Source organism: Acanthochromis polyacanthus, chromosome 5 (genome assembly GCF_021347895.1).
Source record: "Acanthochromis polyacanthus isolate Apoly-LR-REF ecotype Palm Island chromosome 5, KAUST_Apoly_ChrSc, whole genome shotgun sequence".
Classification (NCBI taxonomy): domain Eukaryota; kingdom Metazoa; phylum Chordata; class Actinopteri; family Pomacentridae; genus Acanthochromis; species Acanthochromis polyacanthus.
This window is the reverse complement of record NC_067117.1, coordinates 292,407-305,926: the sequence shown is the minus strand read 5'-3', so window position 1 is coordinate 305,926 and position 13,520 is coordinate 292,407. Positions and strand designations below refer to the sequence as shown.

The 13,520-nt window shown below is 44.9% G+C and overlaps 1 protein-coding gene across 2 annotated transcripts in view; it reads right to left on the bottom strand.

Annotated features, from left to right (window-relative positions):
* The window catches only part of LOC127533923 (sex-determining region Y protein-like), a 20,111-nt gene extending 10,467 nt beyond the window's left edge, over positions 1 to 9,644 (bottom strand). Inside the window, exons 1-4 of one of the 2 annotated variants that reach the window (XR_007941815.1) lie at positions 9,492 to 9,564; positions 8,738 to 8,898; positions 7,901 to 8,009; positions 7,428 to 7,741 (exon numbers count right to left, since the gene is read on the bottom strand). The gene's annotated coding sequence lies outside the window, so the exon portion shown is untranslated. Of the gene's footprint in view, positions 1 to 7,427; positions 7,742 to 7,900; positions 8,010 to 8,737; positions 8,899 to 9,491 lie in introns of those variants that run through there. The other variant, XM_051947980.1, reaches the window with a different exon arrangement.
* Positions 9,645 to 13,520: the final 3,876 nt, after the last annotated feature.

Genomic DNA, 13,520 nt, shown 5'->3' with positions numbered 1-13,520 from the left:
TCATCTGCCCCACCTACTGCCCCCTCCACTGTTAGTGTCCCTGTAACAGAGAGACTAGTTTTCGTGCCCCGAGATAGGAAGTGTCCCATCTTCAGGGGGAGGACAGGCATAGGGTTGGGTGAGTGGGTTGAAGAAATACAGGCATGCATGAGGGCCCGACATTTATCCCGGTCTGAACAGGCGTTTTTCATATTCGATCACCTAGAGGGAGAGGCTAGAGAGGAGATTAAGTATCGCTCCAGTGCAGAGAGGGGAGATCCTGACACAGTATTGGCCATTTTACAGGAGCTGTATGGGTGCTCTGAGTCGTATGTTGCTCTGCAGGAGGCTTTCTTCTCCAGGAGGCAGCAAGAGGGAGAAACTCTTCAGGAGTTCTCTCTAGCCTTGATGGGCCTCATGGAGAAAGTGGAGCAGCGTGCGCCTAGTCACATGCCAAATTCAGCAGCCCTGTTGAGAGACCAATTTGTTGAGCATGTGCTAGATAGCTCCCTGCGTCGTGAGCTGAAGCAGTTGGTGCGTAGACAGCCTGATTACACCTTGCTTGATGTCCGGGCAGAGGCGATCCGGTGGGAGCGCGAGGGTTTGCCTGGTGGTGCGAGGGGTCGCAGTCACTCTGTCCCCTCTGTGTTTGGTGTTCAGTACGGTGTTCATGTTGGCCCACAGGAAACTGCCGCTTCACCCCCAGTGTCTGAGATGGCTGAGCTGAGGGAGATGCTCAAGCGTCAGCAGGAGCAACTCAGTCAGCTCACTCAAAGCATTGCTCTCCTGCAGACCTCTCCCCAGTATAGTCGTCCACCCCGAAATGGTCCAGTAATATGCCGGCGCTGTCACCAGCCTGGTCATTTTGCGAGGGACTGTCGAGTGCATGTTCCTCCTCCTTCACTGTCCCATTCACAGCCCCCATCCAATTCTGCTGCGCGGTCTCATTCTGCATCAGTGTCGGAAAACTAGTGCCCACCGAACTGCAGAGCCACAGTTTGGGTGGGGTCGCTACTGGCTCACAGGTTGCTTCAGCTAGTTTAGAGGCTTCTAAACTGATTTCGTCTTGTCCCCATTTAGGTGTGGACATGGGTGGAGTAAGGGTGCCCTGTTTAGTAGATACTGGTTCCATGGTGTCTACTATCTCTGAGAGCTTTTTCCGCCAGCACTTTGAGCCTTGGGGTCAGGAGCGCCTTCAATCATGCCACTGGTTGCAGCTTAGGGCTGCTAATGGCCTGGAGATCCCTTATATTGGCTATCTGGAGCTAGAGGTACATCTTTGCGGCAAGTTGATGTCACACTGCGGAGTGTTGGTTGTGAGGGACCCTCCTGGTGGTGTGCCTGCACAGGTGCCTGGCGTTTTGGGGATGAACATCATCCGTAAGTGCTACCAAGAACTTTTTGGGCAGCATGGCGCAGCTTTGTTTTCTCAGCCCTGTGTCTGTGGGTCCCCAGAGCCTGTTGTGCGGGCGCTGCAGCAGTGCCATCGTGCTAGCACTGAGGCCCCACAGGACAGTCCAGGGAAGGTAAAAGTCAGGGGTAAGAGAGCTTGGCGCATTCCTGGTGGTGTCATGAAGATCGTGGCAGCCACATGTTCTGAGGTATTTTCAGAGTCCACTGTGCTGTTTGAACCATTGGACTCCGGGTTGCCTGCTGGCCTGCTGGCGTCCCCTGCTCTGGTTCGAGTAAGTCGGGGAACTGCATACATACCAGTCGTCAATGTGGGTTCAACAGATGTGCTATTGTACCCCCGCACTGTTGTCGGCACATTAGACGCGGTAAATGTTGTCAGCCTTCCATCCGGTGTCACTGAGGTTCCGTCAGGGGTGGCCACTGTCTTGTCTCAAACTGTTTCCCCCACAGTGCAGCAGCAGGTGGACGACATAGACCTGTCCTCATTGTCATCTGGGGAGCAGGGTCAGGTGCGGTCCCTGCTTAGGCAATACACCCCTGTCTTTTCAGCTCACGATGGAGACTTGGGCTGCACAAATCTGGTCTCTCATGATATCCCTCTGGTTGATGATGCTCCCGTTCGCCAACGCTATCGGCGCATTCCTCCCTCTGAATATGAGGCAGTGAAAGAGCACATCAACCAGCTGTTGTCATCACAGGTCATTCGAGAGAGTAGCAGTCCCTATGCGTCTCCTATCGTGTTAGTTAGGAAAAAGGATGGTAGCCTTCGTATGTGTGTTGATTACCGACAGCTGAACAGCAAAACCAGAAAGGACGCCTTCCCTTTGCCACGCATAGAGGAGTCTTTAGACGCGTTGTCTGGTGCCCGCTGGTTTTCGACTCTGGACCTGGCTAGTGGCTACAACCAGGTACCGGTGACTGAGACAGACCGACCAAAGACCGCCTTCTGTACGCCATTCGGCTTGTTTGAATGGAACAGGATGCCCTTTGGTCTTTGTAATGCCCCTAGCACGTTTCAGAGGCTAATGCAGCGCATCTTTGGAGATCAACAGTGTCAGTCCCTGTTGTTGTATCTGGATGACATTGTTGTGTTTTCGTCAACTGTGGAGCAGCACTTAGAGAGACTGGAGGTTGTGCTAAGCAGGCTCAAACAGGAAGGCCTCAAAGCAAAGCTCAGCAAATGCTCCTTTTTCCAGAAGGAGGTGCATTACTTGGGCCATGTAATCTCTGGTGATGGTGTTTCCACTGACCCGAGTAAGATCGAGGTGGTTGCCAACTGGCCGATTCCCTCCACAGTGTCAGACTTGCGGTCTTTTCTTGGGTTTGCCAGTTACTACAGGCGGTTTGTGGAGGGCTTCGCCAAGTTGGCAGCCCCTCTGCATAAGGCTGTGGCCGAGTGGGGCCGTGTAAGAACTGGTAATTCTGGGCGTGGCATCATTGGGTGTTGGACCACTGAGTGTCAAGAGAGTTTTCAGGTACTGAAGGCCAGGCTTACCACCGCCCCAGTACTGGCCTATGCCGACTTTTCACTTCCTTTTATTTTGGAAATAGATGCAAGCCATGGTGGCTTGGGTGCCGTGCTCTCCCAGGAGCAAGCTGGTAAGGTGAGGCCAGTAGCCTACGCGAGCCGAGGTTTGCGGCCCACCGAGAGGAACATGGCAAATTATAGCTCCATGAAGCTGGAGTTTTTGGCCCTTAAGTGGGCTCTGACGGAAAAGTTCAGGGAATATTTGTTGGGTCATAAGTGTGTTGTCTACACGGACAACAACCCATTGAGTTATCTGTCCTCCGCTAAATTGGGCGCCACCGAGCAGCGGTGGGCAGCCCAACTTGCTGCATTTGACTTTGAAATAAAGTACCGGTCGGGGAGGAGTAATAAAAATGCAGACGCCCTCTCCCGTCAGCACCCACCTGGCCCTCAGGATGTGGGAGCTATGCTCCCAGGTACTGTCATTCCAACTGCGTTGCAACAAGCTTTGGCATCAAAAGAGGTTGAGGTAAATTTAAATGCAATTTCTGCCTTACCGCAACACACTCCTTCTGACATTTGTGCCCTTCAGCAGGCTGACCCTGTTATTGAGGAGCTGTTGAGGTTTTGGAGGCGAAGGCAACGTCCCAGCCACGAGGAGCGGCAACAGTTGTCGCTACCTGCGTTGGCTCTGCTCCGGCAGTGGGACCGCCTCATTGAGAAGGATGGTGTTCTTTATCGCCAAGTGTTTCGTTCAGACGGTGGTGAAGCTGTGCTGCAGTTATTGCTACCAGTGGCACTGACCGACGAGGTTTTGACTCAGCTTCACCAGGAGCATGGCCATCAAGGGGTGGAGCGAACGCTGGCCCTCCTGCGGGCTAGGTGTTATTGGCCTGGCATGTCCTCTGCTGTTGCTCAGTGGTGCCAGACCTGTGAGCGGTGTCAGGTTGCAAAGGATGTCCACCCAACAGCTCGCAGCTTTTTGGGGCATCTGTTGGCATCACGCCCAAATGAGATCCTGGCAGTTGATTACACCTGTCTCGAGCCTGCCCAGAACGGCATGGAAAACATCTTGGTGATGACAGATGTTTTTAGTAAGTATACCGTAGCTGTCCCCACCCGCGATCAGCGTGCCTCCACTGTGGCCAAGGTCCTTGTGTCTGAGTGGTTTTATAAGTTTGGCGTACCTGCTCGGTTACACTCAGACCAGGGTCGTAATTTTGAGAGCGCTTTGATCCAACAGCTCTGCAGCCTGTATGGTATTGTTAAATCGCGCACTACCCCGTACCACCCAGCTGGCAATGGTCAGTGTGAGCGATTTAACCGCACCCTCCACAACTTGCTGCGCACTTTGCCAGTCTCCCGGAAAAGGGACTGGAATTCATGTTTGCCTCAGGTTCTGTACTGTTATAACACCACTCCCCATCAGAGCACTGGAGAGTCGCCCTTCCTCCTGATGTTCGGCCAGGAACCGAGGCTCCCAGTGGACTTCCTCTTGGGTCGAGTTGAGAACCCGGTGAGTGGCACCGTTCATGAGTGGGTCCAGGAGCATCAGGCCCGCTTGCAGGTGGCCTTTGATGGAGCCAGAGGACACTTGCAACAGGCAGCTGATCGTAGAAAGAGAAACCACGACCAGCATGTGAAAGATGTGCCTTTGAGTGAGGGTCAGTTGGTGTATGTGCGTGATTTCAGTGCGAGAGGTCCCCATAAGATCCGGGACCGGTGGAGCTCTGCAAGGTACCAGGTGTTGAGAGCCCCTAGGGGAGGTGGTGCTGTATACACCATTGTGCAGATGGATGATCAGTCCAGGGTCAGGCAGGTCCATCGCTCGATGTTGAGGGCTGTGGTTGGGGTGGATCCACCTGTCTCTGTCTCTGTGTCCATTTCACCACCGGTCAGAGAGTCACCCTCTGAAGATGGGAGTTTGGACTGTGACTTGATGGTTCTGAGGCAAGAGACCCCTGGGCCCCCAACTGTCGTGCCCTCCACTCGACCAACTGCAGTGACCCCTACTACACTCCCAGTACTGGTGTCACCATACGACCGAGACATTTTAGAGGGTGGTCCGTTGGCAGTACCACCGTCCGAGTCATCAGCGCCTTTAGTCTCCCCTCCAGAGAACCATGCTGGGCCTAGTGGTGTTGTCCCGCGCAGGACTGCAAGGTCCACTGCCGGCCACCACCCTAATCCCCACCGTCTCCCACAGCCAGTTAGACAGGAGGTGGTTGCTCCTCCTGTGGTTGTGTCAAATGCGGCTTTCGCTTTGTTTCAGCCTTGGAATTAGCGACCGATGCTGGCATTGATTCGTCCATCGTCGGGGCGACGATGCAAGGAGGAGGGATAGAATGTGGCAGTACAGGCATCAGTGGGTGGTCATGCCTAATTGGCAATGACCTAGCCAACCACCCGAGGCGCACCCACTTATAAGAGGGGCGATCCCTACCTGCCATCTCTCTCTCGCTGCTCCTGACAGGTGATGTCATTTCCGGACCGGACGCTTTGCTTCGGACAGGTAACGCGGCTTGTCTGCTCACCTGATGCTTTTGTCTCGCGTAGCAGGGAGCTAATGATTTTGTGTTGTGCTACAGAGTGGCCGACTTGGTGCTCTCCAGGCTCGTGTGTGTGTGTGTCATCTGAATGGCCTGCTGTGGTGAGTGTCTTCCTCTCTGCCTGTTACACGGCTGATAATTACCGTGGCTAATTATAGCCTGATTGTAGGTGGACGCTGGTAGCTGTGCGGTACCCTCTCCCTCTTTCGTGGTGTGTGTGTCATACTGGTTGACCTGCTAACTGGTAGGTAGTTTCCTGCACTCTCTGATTTTTGTATACAAACGCGAACTCATTAATGACAGATTCGTCGGGTCCTCAGATCCCTCTGCTAATGGTGCGAGTGACGTCTGCAAATGGTGCGTGAGTGACGTCAGCATCTGCTGACCAGGTTTGCGGCCAGAACTCGAAACATACATAGCCACCAGCTACGGGGGACCGCTGCTGCTTTGTCTTTGTTTCCTTTTATGCTGCTTTTGCTTTTGTTTTGTCTCTTGGTTGTTGCTTTTGCACCAAGGTTTTAATTGGCATTTAATGTAGGTATTTTAATGTGGCGATTGTGAATAGTGGGGTTAGATCCCTCTCCACATTTGTTTATTTCTTTCGTTTTTGTTCTCATTAGTTACTTTATTCAGTTTCTCTGCCTGTTTGCTTAATTTGTTATCTAATTTCTTTTGGTTTTGATATTTTGTCTGGGCAGAGGTTATTATTTTTGTTAATTGAATTGTGTTAATGTGACCCCACTAATTTCTTTTGTTGTTGTTCCCTTTAGTTGCTGAGGTCCGGTGGTGGTGGAGGTGACCTGGTGGCGGGGTTCCCCCCCCCCCTTCTTGTGTGCTGTGCTTCCCTGGGTTCTAGGTCTCCTCACTGAGTGTGTGCTGTGTGTGACTGTCACGTGTGCCTGGGTGCTTATATTTTTGGTTGGGGATTCTCCACCAACCTGTAGCCTACACACCCCGGTAAGCCTCAGCGTTAATTTAGTTTCCCCCGTTCATTTGTCCCTGTGTGAATGGTATTTTAGTGTTTTAACTTGTCTGTTAAATAAAGAATATGTTTTTTTTGAATGGAAACGTGTCTCCTCGCCCCTGAGTAAAACGAACTTGTGTGCCTTAAGGGTGAACTTGATTGAAAACTTACTTCCTGGGGCGAAATTCCCCAGGTGGCGTTGTCGGTAACAATATAGTTAGTGTATGATTTGACCAAGACTGTCATACTATAGCCGCTCCGTAACACCCCCTCGTCTCGCCACAGACATTTGCTCTTCAGATGAGCTCTTCTGTGATTATCTGTCTTCATGGTTGTCACAGGGAACGGCGACTACGTTTGAGAAAACAGGTAATTTTTAGAGATGTTTTGATTCTGAACACTGAACGTGTTAGCATTAGCTTAGCTACTTAGCTTCGACTACATTTGCATCCCTACATAGCTTAAAGGTTAAACACATGCACCATATGTTGATGATAATGATAATATCTATGTTTATCTTTATAGCTGGTCTTAAGGCTAATTACGAGGCAGAGGTCAGCTGCTGCCTGGACACATCCATGATCACGCCACTGGTGGGACACAATTGTACTGGATTTCAGCTGAAGGCTGCTGTTCTGTCCAAACTGAGACTTTTTTATTGTGACATACCCTCCACTGTTGTTAGCTTTTGATTCAATAAATTTTTTTGAGATGAGGAAATCACTATTGCATGTTTCTAGTTAAATACCCTACTTTTATGATATATCACTAAAGCATGCACTTTTTATATTTTCCATCAATTTCACCCAAAAGTTGAATAACTATTTGTGAGCAGTGTATGTAGACACATAATAGAAGCACATTTCAATAATATATCTGCTGCAGTAGTGCAGTTTATCTACCTAGATTGGTGTAACAGTAAAAAAAAACACATATGCTACTGATGTTTCTGACTAAAATCTGCTTGAAAAGCACAACTGCTTATCTGTCAAAATGTGTGTAACAAAAGTGTGCACTGAACACTGAATAAAGTCTCTGTAGATTATAGACAAAATTTGCATCTCTCATCACAAATTTCTGTTTATTCACCCAAAGTGCATGGGTAAAATACAAAACAGGTGAAGTACTAAAAAAGATTTATTTTCTAGAAAAGCCAATAGTCAACAATGCAGTTTAATTCTGGGACAGTTGCTCCAGCACCGACACCATGCGTCCCATCAGTGCAACCAAGGTTTTCATTCATCTTCTGGATGTTCTGGAGCATGGCAGAGGTCACGTCTTGGTGTCTTCCGATCTGTTCCAAGAACCGTTCCTCTGACCTCTCCAGATACTGCAGAGGATCCACAGCAGCTTCCTGGTTCCCTTTTCCTGCATAAAAGCACCAAAAAGTACTAGTTGTCAGTAATTATTTTCTATTTTCATAAACACAGTTAACTTAAAGTAAATGTTCTATTTTGTGATTTTAGGATGGGTCAAAAGATAACATACTGATCATGTTGATGTCTGCATAGTCTAAACAGATCTTACTTGATTTGGTCTGTAGAGAGGAGGACAGCGTGGAGGAGCTGCAGGACGGAACCAGTAAGCTGCAGACTAGTGCTCCTGGTAACTGGACCTCATCATCCAAGACCGACAACTAAATAAAATGAACAAGACATGCTGTTGATAGCATCTGTAATACAAATGATTTTATCCATTAACTGATTTATTGCTTTGTCCATACAATGTTAGAAAGTGTTACAAATAATACCTGTAATAATTTCCAACAGTGATAAATGCCTTGTTTTATTTTACAACAAAAAACACCAAAAGCATCTGTGTATAAGAAATCAGTGCATTGGATTTCCACATCTGCAAAGCTAGAAAATCACACATCAGAATTTTACCTTGAAATTATGAAAATAGCTGCAGATTACCAGTACTCTTTACTTCATTGTGTTAACTTGATCATTTGAATCAGTTTTTTAGACTTGTATTACTGATACGAAACATAATCAACACATAAATTAAAATGTGTTCGCAAAGAGTTCACTGGTTCTTCAAGGGAAATTTCAATGATAACCATATAGTTCAGTAATATGATTAATGGGTCATTGTGTAACAGCGTGGGAGGTTCTGAATACAGGTCTTGGACTGAAATATTGCTGCTGCTTTCCTCCGGTTTTATAAGGAGTTGTTTCATAGCTTGTTAGCTTACCAGCGGCTAACTGGCTGGCAAACAATAGTTCAACGCCAACCTCTAATCAGTGATCCGGTGTCCGGACCGCGTTAGCTGGCGGAACGTTCATAATACTGATGTGGGACTGTTGTAGCTAGCGTATTCATAGTAGGATAACAGCAGGATGTTGGAGAAATAAAACTTACCATTATCAGGATCGCTGGTCTGCATGGCAGACTCTTAGCGCATCGCACTGCTTGAATGTCTGTGTATTTCAGGCCGATTTCAAAATAAAACTCAATAAAATTCTCGTCCGGGTGAGTGTCCTTCATTGTCGCTTCGCCATACGGACATGTCCCTTCCGGGGCTCGGTAGGAAAAAAAGATTTGATATATATATAATGAAAGTTGATATATATATATATATAATGAAAGTCGATATATATATATAATGAAAGTTGATATATATATATAATGAAAGTCGATATATATATATATATATATATATCAAGTTTCATTATATATATATCAAGTTTCATTATATATATATCAAGTTTCATTATATATATATCGACTTTCATTATATATATATCAAGTTTCATTATATATATATCAAGTTTCATTATATATATAATTTCCTAAACGGCATGCCATATACATATATATACATATATATATATATATATATATATATGTGTATATATATATATATATATATACATACATACACACACACACACATATATATATATATAGTACATGCATATATATGTAAATCCAGTAGATAGTGCTTTTCGCTACTGAACTATTTAAGGGTCAGACTTTCCTCCAGTGTTTAATGATTTCTTTTCTTTGTCTGATTTTTGCTGCAACAGTTCAAACATTAAACCTAAACATCAGTTTATTCCAGGACTCAGAAACAGATCAGATCTAATCCAATAACATCAGAGAAAATACTTACTTTTGACGACAAGTTTCTTCCCCAAAGTTCTTTTTCACTTTCTCCCCCCTCTGCTGGTAGAGAGGTGCATTCTGGGAAACAGAAACCTGAGAACTCTGGAGGACGTCTCTGGGTGGAACAGGAAACCAGAGACTTAAAGGAAACACAGCTGTGTCCCTTCACATTTTAAAAACATGATGCATGTATTTAGGAGATAGAACAGAATGTGCTTTACTGTCATTATAGGTGTACAACAAGACTGGAGAACTTCTCCTGTCCAGTGCAAACACAGCAGAAGGTGCAGATAAAAGTCTTAGAAACCTTAAAGGCTGTGCAAACAGTCTCTATTTACAAATATACAGCTGCTCTTGCAGAGAGGGACGACCCCCCCATCCAGCTGCAGCAGCATCAGGTCAGAGTCAACACAAGGAAAGCACCTGGTCCAGACGGTGTCACAGGAAGAGTGAGCAAGTCATGTTCTCACAGCTGGCAGAGGTTTCCACCACCATCTTTAACCTCTCACTGCTGCAGTCTACAGTCCCCACCTGCCTGAAGACAGCCACCATCATCCCTGTGCCCCAGAAGAACACAGTGAGCTGCCTGAACCACTATCGCCCTGTTGCTCTAACCCCATCATAACCAAATGCTTTGAACGACTCATATCTTTCCATATTAAGGCTGCTATTCCTGCTGACCGTGATCCACATCAGTTTGCATACAGAGCAAACGGGTCAACGGAAGACGCCATCATCACATCTCTCCATGCAGCCCTCACACACCTGGAAGGGAGTAACACCTGTTAGGATGCTGTTTGTGGATTTCAGCTCCGCCTTCAACACAGTTCTCCCTCATAAACTGGTTATGAAGTTGAGCAACGTGGGGCTCAGCAGCTCACTGTGCTCCTGGATACTGGACCTCCTCAGCAACAGACCTCAGAACGTCAGGATCAGAGACCACATCTCCTCCACTCTCATCCTGAACACTGGTACTCCTCAGGGGTGTGTCCTCAGCCCCTCCTCCACTCTCTGCTCTCCTGTTCGCTCCAGCAACACCATCATCAGGTCTGCTGATGACACCACCATCACAGGACCAATCAGAGACAATGATGGATCAGCCTACAGGGAGGAGGTCCAGCATCTGCAGCGATGGTGTCATCACAACAACCTGAACCTCAACACTGGAAAAACCAAGGAGATGATCTTGGACTTCAGAAGATCAAAGTGAACTGAGCACTCCGCCCTCTCCATGGAGAGGAGGTAGAGAGGGTGGAGAGCTTCAGGTTCCTGGGGTCCACATCTCTGAGGACTTCACATGATCCACCCACACCTCACACCAGGTGGGGAGGGACCAACAGAGACTGGACTTCCTCAGGAAGCTGCTTCAGCCTGATCTCCTCCAGGAGCTGCTCATAAACTTCTACCGCTCCACCACTGAGAGCCTCCTGACCTTCTGCTGTACAGTGTGGTTCACCTGCTGCACTGCAGAGGACAGGAAGGACCTGCACCAGGTGTTCAGAGCAGCAGAGCAGATGATTGGGACCACACTACCTCCCCTCAGAGACGTTTACTCCTGCAGACTTCAGAGGAACCACCAGAGACCCCTCACACCCAGGACCTTCTCTGTTCTCCCCTCAGGTAGACGCTACAGGACACTTAGAGTCAAAACCAACAGACTCAGAAACAGCTTTTATCTCCAAGCTGCTGCCAGATGTCTGCTCCTCCCCCTGAATGAACAATATCACACCTACAGGTTCCAGATTTATGTCAGTAAATTCATGTCATGTGCAATAATCCTGTAGAGCAGGTCTCTGACCACGAACCGTTTCCGTAAAGTAAAGCTGCTCTTATGTTGTATATAATTAGGGTTGTATGTATACTCACACGCAAAAGAAACGCAAGTTTCTTTTACCCGATGAAAAATTAAATTTGGTTTCCCAAAACAAAAATGCATTTGGTACTTTGTGGTGCATGGTGTGTTCTTAACATTTTCTGTTGCGTTTTGTAAGGTTGGTGTGAAAACGTAAAACGAATCGTCACAATACACCAATGCATTGATGATGTGGACATGATTCACACTTTGCACGTGCAATTGAATATGCACGATTTATCGACACCTTCAGTGGGTATAAATTTCATTCAAGATCATAGACATTTCACTTGATGTTTAACTATGCCACGCTTAAACCAAACTGAGAGGAACCAAGCCATCGGACGTCTGCAAGCTGGAGAGTCTGTCCGCTTCAGGGAAGGTCATCGGTGCTCTGTGTGGTGTTGTATCGACGCTGGAGACAGTAAATGGTGGTGATGTTGACATTGAAGTGACGGGCAATGTCTCGGACAGACTCTCCAGCTTCTCAATCTGGTTTAAGCGTGGCATAGTTAAACAGCAAGTGAAACGCCTGTGATCTTGAATGAAATTTATACCCACTGAAGGTGTTGATAAATCGTGCATATTCAATTGCACGTGCAAAGTGTGAATCATGTCCACATCATCATTGCATTGGTGTATTGCAACGATTCGTTTTCGGTTTTCACACCAACCTTACAAAACGCAACAGAAAATGTTAAGAACACACCATGCACCACAAAGTACCAAATGCATTTTTGTTTTGGGAAACCAAATTTAATTTTTCATCGGGTAAAAGAAACTTGCGTTTCTTTTGCGTGTGAGTATATTTTTAGTGTGTTATATAGCCTATTTTCAATGCTGCTATTTGGAGACTATGAAACCAATTTTCATTGTTCTCTGTAACAGTGACAATAAAGATCTATTCTATTCTATTCTGTTCTATTCTATTTGAAATGTCACAATAGATAAATACCTTAAAAAATATATGAGAACTGTAAAGAAAATTCATGTATTGCTCTGGAAAAAAGTGTGTTGCACATTTTATGATTGTGTTGCACGGGGTGAGTGGATATGAGGTGGTATAGAGCAGCTAGAGATGGTTCTAGAGCTTTATTTAATGTTCTAGAGGCTGTGATCTACTGACACCTGCAGTTTGTGATCAACTGAAGTGTCTGATTTCTATCAGTCGATCCTCTGAAACTGATCACTGGAGGATTAATGAACCTTAACGAGGACTCCACCTATTGGAGAACTGTTCATAGAACCACACAGATCATCTGAACATAAACAGGATGGATGGTTTACAGTTTATTATTGATTATTAATAAATACATTGGTCTACATTCTACATCCACAGGTTTACAGTTTATTAGATTAAAATCCTCCAGGTGAGCTCCTCCTCCACCTGTCAGGTAATAAACAGAAACTTTTTGTCATCATCAATGTCTGATTAAAGGTTCAATTAGAGGAAAATTAAATTCTGTTGTTTTTAATATTTATTTATTATTTATGTTTTATTATTTATTAGTTTTATAGTATTTATTATGTGTTATTTTTTGCATTTTTATCTATTTTATTTTTTATAATTTATTATATTTCTGCATTATTTACATTTATAATATTAATTGTTTATTATGTATTGTATTTTATTGATTATGTATAGTATTTTACTTATTTTTATTATTTTTGATATTTTTATAATTTGTAGCATATTATTTGTGATATTTTTTCTTATTAATTATTCATAGTATTTTTATTTATAATATTTTACAATATTATATAATATTGTATTTATAGTTTTTTATAATATTTATATATAATATTTTATTTATTTTTATTGTGTTTTATTTCATTATTAAATTATTTACAGTATTCGAATTCATTATTTATTGCTTCTCATATTTTTCTTATTTATTATTTAGTATTTACAGTATATTATTTTTTATAGTATCTTATTTATTATTTATATATTTTAATTTGATATTTGATATTTCTTTTTCAAAATATATTTTTATTATTTATAGCATTTCATTTTTATTTTTAGTACTATTTATTATTTATTATATTTTATTTATTATTTACGTATTTTAATTATTATTATTTTTTTTAATAGTGCAGACTGGGCAGTCCAGACATGCGCACTCTTACTGAGAAACAGCTTTGGTCTCCAGATGATGACGTATAATATGAACGCAGGACAAT